Source organism: Lissotriton helveticus, chromosome 2_1, assembly GCF_964261635.1.
Source record: "Lissotriton helveticus chromosome 2_1, aLisHel1.1, whole genome shotgun sequence".
Classification (NCBI taxonomy): Eukaryota; Metazoa; Chordata; class Amphibia; order Caudata; family Salamandridae; genus Lissotriton; species Lissotriton helveticus.
Genome location: NC_136059.1, coordinates 1663776781 through 1663789325, shown reverse-complemented (window position 1 = coordinate 1663789325; position 12545 = coordinate 1663776781).

The window sequence follows — 12545 nt, the reverse complement described above, 5'->3', positions numbered from 1 at the left end:
ATAAAGTAAAATAATGTGTCACGTGATACAACAACATAAACAAAATACTTAATGTTTGTACTTTCATACACCAATTATAACAAATAGATTTTTCATTGTATGCTCTTTTCAGGCGAGTGACCGCTTGCTGATGTCTTAACCAAAGCTTATTCAAAAACATTTTTGAAAAAACATCTTCAATAAATTGCCGCCGACCCATAAAGTTAAACATTACCATCCGTAATTTTAACAAAGTTGGACTTCATGTTTTCATACTCATATAACATTTCTGCTAACACTGAGCCTGTCATTAAAGTAAAGCGACAATGAATAATCACCATCTCTTAATCGGCAAACATGAGACTCGAACCCTCGGTCTCAAAAGACAAAATGTCAGTCTATTAGCCGCTTGCGCTACACAGTTTAACCATGCTCAATGTAGAACTGCCGTGGTACATACATGGTGTTTCACAGTAAAATACCATTTTCCAAAATAACACTTAAAACGACTCAACGTATTGCCCAAGTGGGTCAAATGCAATTTTCATGGCGTCATACAGAGGGTCTCATGGTATCAGCAATCTTATTTGTGACATGTAAAACAAATGAAAGTATTGCCCAAGTGGGCCAGAACTGTTCACAGTTGATATTGTAATCGGGTCAGACAAAATCATGCCCCAGTGGGCTAATAGTCTTGGTCAGCAAAGTAGCTTCTCATCACTCACTCTTGTACATACATCGGTAATATCTAAAAAGATAAGATAAAGTCCTGTTAAAATCTTCATAGCCAAAAAAGAGGTTTCTGAAGAAAACGCACAAAATTCTAAAAAACAGCAAACAGAGTAGCAACAGCAACAATTAATTTACACGTGCTCAAATTGAATTTAATGTAAGTGCACTGACAGTTCTTCGTCCATATTCAACCCATGGGGCACCATGGTGTTGAATCTGATAATAAATTTGGACTCTAGTTTCCTAAGTTCAAGCAATCTATTGCCCCCTCTCATGTTGGGAGAAACACAATCAATGGCTGCAAATCTGACAAGGTTAGCATTGCTTTTATGGTACTCATGAAAATGTCGGGCTATCGGATAGGTTTTATCATTGCTACTGATTGCCCTTAAGTGCTCTAACACTCTCTTCTTGCCTTTGTGGATGGTGCTACCGATATAATACTTAGAACACGGACATTTGAGGGTATAGATGACATATTCAGTATTGCAATTGAGGTGTTTTTGTATGACCCATGGAGCCTCATTGTCATGAAATTTCAAGGATTTGACGCTGCTGCTGAATTTACAAGCCTTGCATTGATTGCAAGTAAAAAAGCCTTGCCAAGAAAACATGAAGAACAAGACTGTGGTAAATCTTTCAAATTACATTTTAAGTGAAGATGAACTTGATGTTTTAATGTTAGGCTTATCTTTTTGTCCAACGTCTAGTTTTAATTACACAGAATCAAAAATTGACTTATTCCACTATATAAGAAAGCTGAAACTTAAAAAATGGTTTTCAAACAAACCTAGAAAACAAACCACTGAACGTTCTAATGAACAACCGGATCTCCAAATTGGTGATATTGAGACTTTACACGAGGTATATGAATTGGCTGGAGTCGAGGGGAGGGTGGAAGACCCTATCTTGAACGCAAAGAATAATGATTTGACTTTAGATATGATGGCAGTGACTCCATTTAAACCCAAATCAGTATTCATACCTCAAATTAATTGTGAAGCAATTAATTGTTTTGAGAAAGGAATGGTCAGTGAATTGAAAAATCTGAAATCACGTAAATTTCAAATGAGAAATAACTTGACTAAAAGACAACGAGAAGCCTTGAACAGTCTTGAATCGAATTGTGATTTTGTCATTAAACAAAGTGATAAAGGTGGGAACGTAGTCATCTGGCCCCTAGACATGTATAGACAAGAAGGATATTCACAATTGTCTGATACTAGTAGATACTGTCAGACAACTAGAACAATGTATGATCAAGCTATGTTCAATGTTGCTAACCAAATTACAAAGTGGAAAGATGAAGGCATATTAAGTGCAGATGAATTTTCCTATTTGGCATGCAAATATCCAAAACTGCCTGTTTTGTACTTGCTTCCCAAATTGCACAAGAATGCCCAGCGACCACCAGGGAGACCGATTGTTTCCTCTTGTGGGAGTGCCTTAGAGAACACTTCTAAGTATGTAGACCATTTTCTACTGCCTTTGGTTCAGTCTCTTCCTTCGTTTGTCCTTGATACTAGCGACTTCCTGAAACATATCAGTGAAATTGAATGGTCTCCCCAGTACCTAATGCTAGGCCTCGACGTTTGTAGCTTGTACACAAGCATTCCACAAACTCTAGGTCTGGAAGCCTGCAAACATTTCTTTCAAAGTAGACCTTTGGGTTTTTTTCAGCATACTAACATGTTACTGAAAATGATTGAGATATGTTTAACTAACAATTTTTTCTTACTTGACAAAGACATCTATAGACAAATCCAGGGGACGGCGATGGGGACCTGCTTCGCCCCCAGCTTTGTAGGTCTTTACCTGGGCTGGTGGGAGGAGCAGGTTGTCCACAAGATCGGGCTATTTAAAGACCACGCCGTCCTCTGGTTGCGGTACATAGATGACATTTTTTGTGTGTGGAGTGGCACTGACTTACAAGCATTGGAATTTGTGAAAATACTAAATAACAACCAAATGAATCTCCAATTCACACATAACATAAGTAAGGACTCCATGGAATTTCTGGATCTCAAAATAGAGATAAGCAATAACACCATTGTGAGCTCTTTATTTAGAAAAGCGACGGCTGGCAACAGTCTACTACATGCGGACAGCTGCCATCCTCGCAATCTTATACAGAGCATACCTTATGGCGAGCTGTTAAGAGCTCGCAGAAATTGCAGTACAACCTTGAAATTTGAACAAGAGAAAGGAATCATGAGTGAAAGATTTCTGACACGAGGCTATAGTTCCAAAACAGTCAAAAAAGCCATCAATAGAGTGGACGCCCTTAATCGTCATGAACTTATATTTCCTAAATCTGACGAATCTTTAATAAGCCCAAGGAATCAATAAGATTCATTACGACTTACAATACACATGCATGGGAAGTTAGAAAAAGCCTCAAAAAGTTTTGGGAGGTCTTAAAAACTGACAATGACCTGAAAGACTATATAGGTGATTATCCATCCCTAACCTTTCGAAAACCCAAGTCACTACGTGATCAGTTGTGTAGCAATATGATCCCGATTCCAATAAAAAAGAATGCAGTGCAAGGCTTTTTTACTTGCAATCAATGCAAGGCTTGCAAATTCAGCAGCAGCGTCAAATCCTTGAAATTTCATGACAATGAGGCTCCATGGGTCATACAAAAACACCTCAATTGCAATACTGAATATGTCATCTATACCCTCAAATGTCCGTCTTCTAAGTATTATATCGGTAGCACCATCCACAAAGGCAAGAAGAGAGTGTTAGAGCACTTAAGGGCAATCAGTAACAATGATAAAACCTATCCGATAGCCCGACATTTTCATGAGTACCATAAAAGCAATGCTAACCTTGTCAGATTTGCAGCCATTGATTGTGTTTCTCCCAACATGAGAGGGGGCAATAGATTGCTTGAACTTAGGAAACTAGAGTCCAAATTTATTATCAGATTCAACACCATGGTTCCCCATGGGTTGAATATGGACGAAGAACTGTCAGTGCACTTACATTAAATTCAATTTGAGCACGTGTAAATTAATTGTTGCTGTTGCTACTCTGTTTGCTGTTTTTTAGAATTTTGTGCGTTTTCTTCAGAAACCTCTTTTTTGGCTATGAAGATTTTAACAGGACTTTATCTTATCTTTCTAGATATTACCGATGTATGTACAAGAGTGAGTGATGAGAAGCTACTTTGCTGACCAAGACTATTAGCCCACTGGGGCATGATTTTGTCTGACCCGATTACAATATCAACTGTGAACAGTTCTGGCCCACTTGGGCAATACTTTCATTTGTTTTACATGTCACAAATAAGATTGCTGATACCATGAGACCCTCTGTATGACGCCATGAAAATTGCATTTGGCCCACTTGGGCAATACGTTGAGTCGTTTTAAGTGTTATTTTGGAAAATGGTATTTTACTGTGAAACACCATGTATGTACCACGGCAGTTCTACATTGAGCATGGTTAAACTGTGTAGCGCAACCGGCTAATAGACTAACATTTTGTCTTTTGAGACCGAGGGTTTGAGTCTCATGTTTGCCGATTAAGAGATGGTGATTATTCATTGTCGCTTTACTTTAATGACAGGCTCAGTGTTAGCAGAAATGTTATATGAGTATGAAAACATGGAGTCCAACTTTGTTAAAATTACGGATGGTAATGTTTAACTTTATGGGTCGGCGGCAATTTATTGAAGATGTTTTTTCAAAAATGTTTTTGAATAAGCTTTGGTTAAGATATCAGCAAGCGGTCACTCGCCTGAAAAGAGCATACAATGAAAAATCTATTTGTTATAATTGGTGTATGAAAGTACAAACATTAAATATTTTGTTTATGTTGTTGTATCACGTGACACATTATTTTACTTTATTAGTTTTGTTGAGATGCACAATCTTTGCCCGTGATGAAGGAGTAGTTTTCACTCCGAAACGCGTAGGACGTTGTGTCTGGAAATAAACCTGCACTTTGACTGAGGCCATGGCTCCTGTGTAGTTCTTTTCCACAATATCGGGAAGGAAAACGCTGGTGGAGACGTGATTTATATATATATATATATATATATTTATATATATATATATATATATCCGAGATTGTGGAGATAAGGACAGTGCATTTTTTGCCATGTGAAAGGCAAATAAATATGAACTTGCATAAGAACTTACCTTGGAATAGTGGAGTTGCAGTTTGTTGTGCGGGTGCCGCCGGATTGGGTGTTCGGGAGGAAGAATGCCAAAGGGAGACTCATATATATATTTATTTCAATCAAATATATGATCATTTACATCATAAAAATCAAATCACATCATAGTAAAACAGTTAAAATTACAGTACAATACATCATTTTTAAATAAAATTGCTTTAAAACATCCTGTAGCATAAATAGCAGCATTATAGGTTTTAAAAGCAATCAATATTTTGTCATATTAAAAACAAGTCATGGCACAATTCTATAGAGATCGTATGTTGCTCATAATTCGGAGTTAATCACAAATGCATTTTTGGTTAGTTTAGATCTCTTCCACCAAGCAAACAGATGGGGGGTCATTAGGATGGCGGGCGGACTTTGTCCGCCCGCCATACTATCGGGAGATAGGACCGTCCGCCATAAGGCCGGGGGTCCCGTGGAGACCATTAGGATGCACCCGCCACAGTGGCAGGCGCATCCTGCATTCCTGTCTTTGTGGTGGGAGGTGCACTCAGCACCACCCACCACAATGCCAGGAAGGCATGTTGTGCACTTCCATGCACAACTTGGTGCCTGCCATGTTGTGCAAGGAAATGCAAGGGGGTACCATAGGTTCCCTCCTATGTGCACCCCTCACCCCCCGAGTCCCTGGGGGCCCACAAGCACTTACAGCATGCCTTTATGTGGCTGCAATGCCACCACAGAAAGGCATGTTTCTGCATCCTTGATAATATGGCTGGCAGTGTCTGACAGACACCGCCACCACATTAAACTCTTTTCCACCCGGTCAACTTGTTGACTGGGCGGAAAAGCGGAGGACGGTCTTTCTGTCCGCCGCAGTCCCCCCTGCCATAGTAATATGGCAGGGGGAAATGGGTGGCAGGCAGGGACGGATCTCGGGCGGATCGCCACCGCCGTCATGCGGGCGGTGGCGATCCGCCCGAGATCCTATTGGACCCCTAAATATCTTGAGATAGCAAAAACCAACCAACTAGTAGTATCAGACATAAAAATTCTTAATGTATCATTAAGACGTGAAGAACGGCATACAGGCAAAATCCATTTTTTCCGATGATCAACATAGGTCGGACAAAGAAATAGAAAATGTACAAGGGTCTCAGGGGAAGCTTGACAGGTGGGGCGTACTGGCAGTATGGATTAATTTTCCCAGGTACATCTTGAATTTAGAGGCAATGAACCATACCTAAATTGGATATATAAGGCTCTTGCCTGGGGTGGTTCAATGACATCCATAAACGGTTCAAAGCCAACACATCCTTTAAAATCTAGAAAGCAAGAGTCATACTAGTTCAAATCTAACCCAAAACAGAAGTGCCCTAAGAATAACAAAATGGCTGATAGGTCTAAGGCCAAGATCGAGTCTAAGTGGCAGGAGGGGAGTGTTTACAGGCAGACTCAATATTGCCCTAAAGAATTTGTTTTCGGCAAGGACCATGTCTTTCAGATTTTTCAGCCCCCATAGCTCTGCCCCATAAAGGGCTGCACCTAAAACTTTTGCCCTGTTGAGTTCTAAAATAAGAGAAAGTGGCCAAAACAGGGAGGCTCTAGCCCTTTGCACTATAGCACTAAAGCACCTTGACCCTTGGAGGGTCAAGGTGCTTTTTTCAATTTGTGGTGACCACGCCAGGTTATCACTGATACATACTCCCAGGCAATCAAACACCCTAACCTGCTCCAGGGCTTAGCTTTGTAGCATTATTTTACCTTTTTGTGAATTATATGGATTAAATGTCATATATTTGGTCTTTGAACAATTTATGACTAACCCCCTGTCTTTGCAGGGTTGATCAAATTTGCTCAGGAGGTTCTGAATCCCTATGGGTGTCCTGGCTATAAGTGGGGTATCCTCCGCAAAGAGTAGACAAGGCAATACACTGCCTACTAATTTTGGGGGATCGCCACCACAATTAAACAGCTCCCCTATTAACCCATTAATAAAAAGAGTGAACAATGTTGGGGCCAGAACACAGCCTTGACGTACACCTTTATTTATCCTTATATCCTTGGAGAGACTTCAATTCAAATTCCACCTAACCTTTGCAAAGGTATTATGGTGCAATCAAATCAAAATATTGAGTAGGTACGGTGGAAGGCCATTATCTTTCAGAGTGGACCATAGTTGTGTTCGATCGATCGAGTCGAAAGCTGTTTTTAAGTCCACAAACACAACGTACAGATGACCTCTGCCCACAGTCACTTCCTTCCATATGAGCATAAGAAATCTGAAGACTTGATCAATTGTGCTGGTGGATGCCCTAAAGCCTGCCTGTAGACCTGACAGGACATTGTTGTCCTCAATCCAATTTTTGATCATATTCAGGACGATTTTGCAGAAAAGCTTTTGGGAGACATCTATAAGGCTGATTGGCCTATAATTTTCAGGAGAACCTTTGTCTCCTTTTTTGTATATGGGGTGATTTCGGCTCCTCTCCAAGACGCCGGTATCTCTCCTCCACTCAAAATGGTATTAAAGACCACTTGTAGTAGAGGTCCCCATATTTCCGGCTCAGCCCTATACAAGTCTCCCGGAAGCTTGTCCAGTCCCGGGGCTTTCCCTTGTTGTAGTGATTTTATGGCTGTTATCATTTCCTCTAGAGTAATGTCAGTCTCCTCAGTTGATAACGGGTTTAACGATCTATTTTGCAGGCCCAGATCAGAGGCCTCACCATGACCTGTATATGAGTATTCAAAGTGCTCTTCCACACATGGGTCTGTATGTGGAAATCATTTGCTGCTTCTATCTAGGTGACCCCTTTCACTGAAAATGCCAGACAATTGGCTACTCTTCTGTCTTGATGCCTCCACAAGCATTCGCCAATTTTCAGATTCCCAGTCTCTTTTGGCCTTGTTTTGAGCAATTTTATAGAGCTTCCTATAATCACTAATGTCTGATTGGAGTCTTAACTTCACGGCTGTGAATAGATCATTCCTTGCTGTTTTACAAGTCTCGTTAAACCATAGGGCAAATCTTCGAGCTTGTTTGCCTTTTCTACACTGTCTTATAAAAGAAGGGTCTGAGTGTGGTGTTTAATTGTAAGAATATGGCCAAAATGTCATATTTGCTATTATCAGTATTACTCAAGCTAGGGAGAACCTGCTCTACTTCTGAATACATTTTTGGCAGGGCTGTTTGATCGGCGAGTATCATTGGCCATTTGACGCTTTTATCATTATTACTAGTAATAACTGGGGTGCTCTTGTACTGGAGCTGACCATGTAATAGTGATAAGCCAGACAGTGTAAGTACCAAAGCGTTATAGTCACTGTATTCCCTGTTTGAAATGACTAAATCATTGACATTTGCCCAGAATTGGAGACCAACAAGAATATAATCAATTCTGCTTTTTCTGTCACCCCTCTTGAAGGTATGACGTGCTTCTTTATCAGAGCATGTCCTGCCATTCCAGGCTCATACCTCATAGCCAATAGAAAATGAAAGAATCTGTTCTCAAACCCTGGTACGCTTCTTGACTGGTGGTATCTGGAGCTTTGCGAACCCCAAGGCTTCATCTCCTTCTGCTAGTAGGTCCTGTATGTAGTCAACAGGTTCATATGTTGTATTAAAATCACCTGCAACTATCATACACTCAACATGCATCCAGCCGACTTGTTTCGTGCTTTAACACTTCTTCCTGGGCTGATGGACTACAAGCAATAAACATGCATCGGCAGTTAGTCAGCACTAAATACTCAATTTGTCAATGTCCATGTCGTGCAGGTACTGGGTTGCATGCACACAGGGGGGCACAACATGTGTCCCATGCATGCACCTAATGGCCCTGAGGAAAAAGGGACCACTGCAGGGCCCTCTTTGTTTCCTCTCTGCCATGGTTTTCATAAAGGAAGAACCGCCATATAAACCGGGGCAGCGAGGTAACTCATAATATGCTTGGTGGGAACGCGGCGATCCCGCCTAGCATATTATGGCCTCAAGACCACCGCACCACCACCAGGGATCTCTGAACCCTGGCAGTTGCGGTGCTGCAATGACAGTCCGACCGCCACTGCCGCACCCCTTGAGTCTGGCAGTCCATGGACCACCAGCCCCATGAGAAAACAAATTTTGGTGTGCTTAAGAAACCACTTATTTTCATTAAGTAGGGCATGATCATATTAAGTGGTTAGTAGTGAGACACAAAGAAACCATTTGATAGATGATCTTAACCACTGTTGAATAATTGAATGAAGCTTTATTTTTATTTTTTAGATCCGATGGGGCAAAAGGTCTTTGTAACAAGGTTGACTAAAATCTATGCATTTGGGAGGAGGTTAATAATATAAATCTGTTCCAATGTACCATAGTGCCATAGACTTCTACTAAGAAGCATACAGCATGAAGAGAACCAGTGCCTATAGACAGTACATTTTGTATTAAACTTTGTACAGCATTATAATTAACCAATCAATACACCTATCAATCAATCTGTCAATGCTTTGGGCATGGGTACCTGAATGATGTGACAGGTTCCTGTTAGCACTATGTATTTAACATCAAACCTTATACCCTGTATTGTTCAACTCTTGCTTGTCATTTCTCTGCTACATCGCCTAAAAGTGGCATACGGCATGAGTATCACTGCTGTGTCTTTGTTATGACTGAGCCCTAGGCGTTGATACAGCAATGGTGCAACACAGTTACATGCCTGGCATGAGTAGTTATGTTCCATTTCAGTGGCATGCAATGTGGCCTTCTAGTCTAATACCCAACATTGAATTAAATTAGATCACTTTTGTACCCATTCTTCAAATGTTGATCAAGACCTAAAGCATAGGTGCAATTTAGCACCTCCTCATTTTATGTGTATGTTGCACGTCTTTCTGGTGAACCTTTAGGTGTAGCTTTTGTCACCAAAAGGTTGGGGCGGGGTACACCATCATGTTTTCTCATGAAGGCAGCACTGTTAAAAAAAAGGGTTCAACATGAAAAGTTTAAATTAAGACTTTAAGTACTAGGAGCGCGCACCAGCAATGAAATAAGATGGCCACTTGCTAACTTTCCTGCTGGAGTTTAGGATTATAATATTCGTGGTCGGTGGTTTGGGTTTGCTCACATGTGCTGTCTGCCGGAAAATATGTCGGACATGACAGGGAGCGGCGCAGTAAGCGTTTAGACCTGTATTTGTTCTTTACATTGCTTTTTTTAGCTTTTGCCTGCCACTCCCCTCAGGCGAGGAGATGCAGCTGCCATTTTGAGCAGTCCTCAGACTGTCTGTTTTCTGGGAATTTGTTTTATTCTATTCTGCTTACCATTTTTCTATGCCGCTCATGGTTCTTTTTTGAGGGGTACCTCATAATCCATTCCACTGTGCTTTAATTGTTGACGGTCATGTCACTATAAATTTATACCTCCTGTACCAGTTGCATTTTCGGTTACTTGATTAATTAATTCTCTCTAGGTTAAGCTCTACCACTGAGTTTCACGAGGGATACTGTGTATTTCACTAAGACTTTGGCCTCTACTGTTTCAAATGGTGTTGCTAGTAAATAGTCCAGAGGCAGTGCAAATAAAAGGGTAAAGAAGGATCCCTCTTCACCCACGAAATCCAAATTACCCATGACGCTGGAAGTTATAATGGAGGAGTTAAAGAATATGAGACCCTGAACGGTGGAGACAAGTGCAACCTTACTGTGGATTGAGGATAAGTGATCCATTCTCGATTCAAGGTTTACTGAGGTGGAGCAGAGGGTCATTGATTCACAAGATGCTACAGCCAAAGTTTCCTATTTGACCAAGGAAGTTACACAGCTTAAGAGACTGGCTGAAGATTTTGAAAATCGTAATTGCTGCAACAATCAGAACATTTATGGTATTCCGGAAGGTTCAGTAGGGCAGCATATGATTCAATTTCTTAAGTTGCACATCCCCAAAGTTGTTGGGTTGAAATCTTCGGCCAAGTTGAATATCCAAAGGGCTCATTGGACTGGTACTTCCCCTTCCACAACATTTAATACACCTAGAGGGATTATTGCTTTGTTTTTGCAATATTCAGATCTTATGGAAGTCCTCATAATGACCAAACAACATAAGCAGATGCTCTGGTTGGGGCATAAATGATGTGTCCATCCAAGACCACAGCCATGAGGCGAAAATAATTCTTGGACTTGAAACCAGTATTAAGATCTATTAATGTACAGTATGGGCTTATTCACCCCTGTTTTTTAAGGTCACCTATAAGGACAAGATGACTACCTTCGAGGATCCAAAGGACCTTAAGTTGTTCAGCCATTAGCATAAGGGAGAAGACGTGGAACTTAGCAAAACTTGATCTGCTATTCCAAGACTCTTGTATTTCTTACTGTTTCTGATGTTTCTTTACAGGTTCTATGTTCCCTTGATAAGTCAGAGTATGCTGTAGTGCCTGTTGATGTTCATCTACTTTCAGTCTTCACTCTATGTGTCTGATGTATCAATATTTTCCCCTATGGTAAGTTTGTCCGGGCTTCCTTGTTTATTTGGATGTGTAGCATTCTCTCATTTGTCTGTTCTTTTTCAAGCTATTGTTCCTGACACTATTTGTCTGTTATCTATTATCTTCCTTGGCTTTCTCTAGGCAACCTGGACATCTTGTCTCGTTCCCTCCCTCGAAACCAATATCCTTTCTGTTTCATATTTACAATGACGATTATGACTAAAGTCTCTCGACTTTTCTTTTTTTTTTTTGGTTGAATTTTTTATTTATTGCAAGCAAGTCAGATTGGATACATTTTTCCATGAATTTAACAGAAAGAGCTACGTGCTTTTCAAAATGGATACAAAAAAAAACCTTCCAAGAGCATTAAACAGATAAAGCATATCAGTTAGCTTACAAATCAAAAAACACCAAGGGAAGAAAAAGAAGAATAACACACTGTCGAAAACATAGTAACATGTATCAGGCTACCCCAGTTCCCCCTGAATCCACTGTTGAACTGGCGCCCATATTTTCGCTCCTAAAGCTCTTTTTTTTCGTCCCTTTGTTCTGTAGATAGCACGCTCTAAATTATACATAGCTAACAAGTGAGCCCTCCTAGTGGAAAAAGATGGTGGGTCTGGTCTAATCCATTCTTGAGTAATACAGCCCGCAGGATTGACATAGAAATAAAGATAACATTTCTCTTTTCGTCTACTAACATGGGAGATGACACCCCTATCAATACTAGGTCTGCTGTCAATAGTTTTTGCAGGTGGAAAATTTACGCCTGAGCCTGAGCCTGTAACTACCACTGAGGATTGTTTTTAAGAACCCATGGTATCACCAGCGCTCAAATTAATGCTACCTTCATTATGGTCGGGATCCGCAGCTGCCTCCGTGGCCGCTCTGGTTTTTGGCTTCTGGGGTTTGGATGCTGTGCCGGAGGTAGGATTCTTAGGAGCCATCCTGCTTCTCCCCTGTTGACGCCGATGAAGCCGAAGACGAGAGCGAGACTGCTGGTGGCTGAGAGCCGCTTGATGAGGATCTGCAGGCTTGCCTTCACCACTCCGCTCAGCTGTACTCCGGTACGCTGTGTTCCAGTCCGCTGTGTTCCGGTCCGCTCTCCAGCTCCGGCTCGAAGCAGTGGCTGGAAACCGCCACGCTAGCTGCAATGACCGGCAAAAACTTCCCCACAGATCCAGCCGCATCGAGGTAGGGAGGAATGTTATTAAAACTTCTCCAAAGGC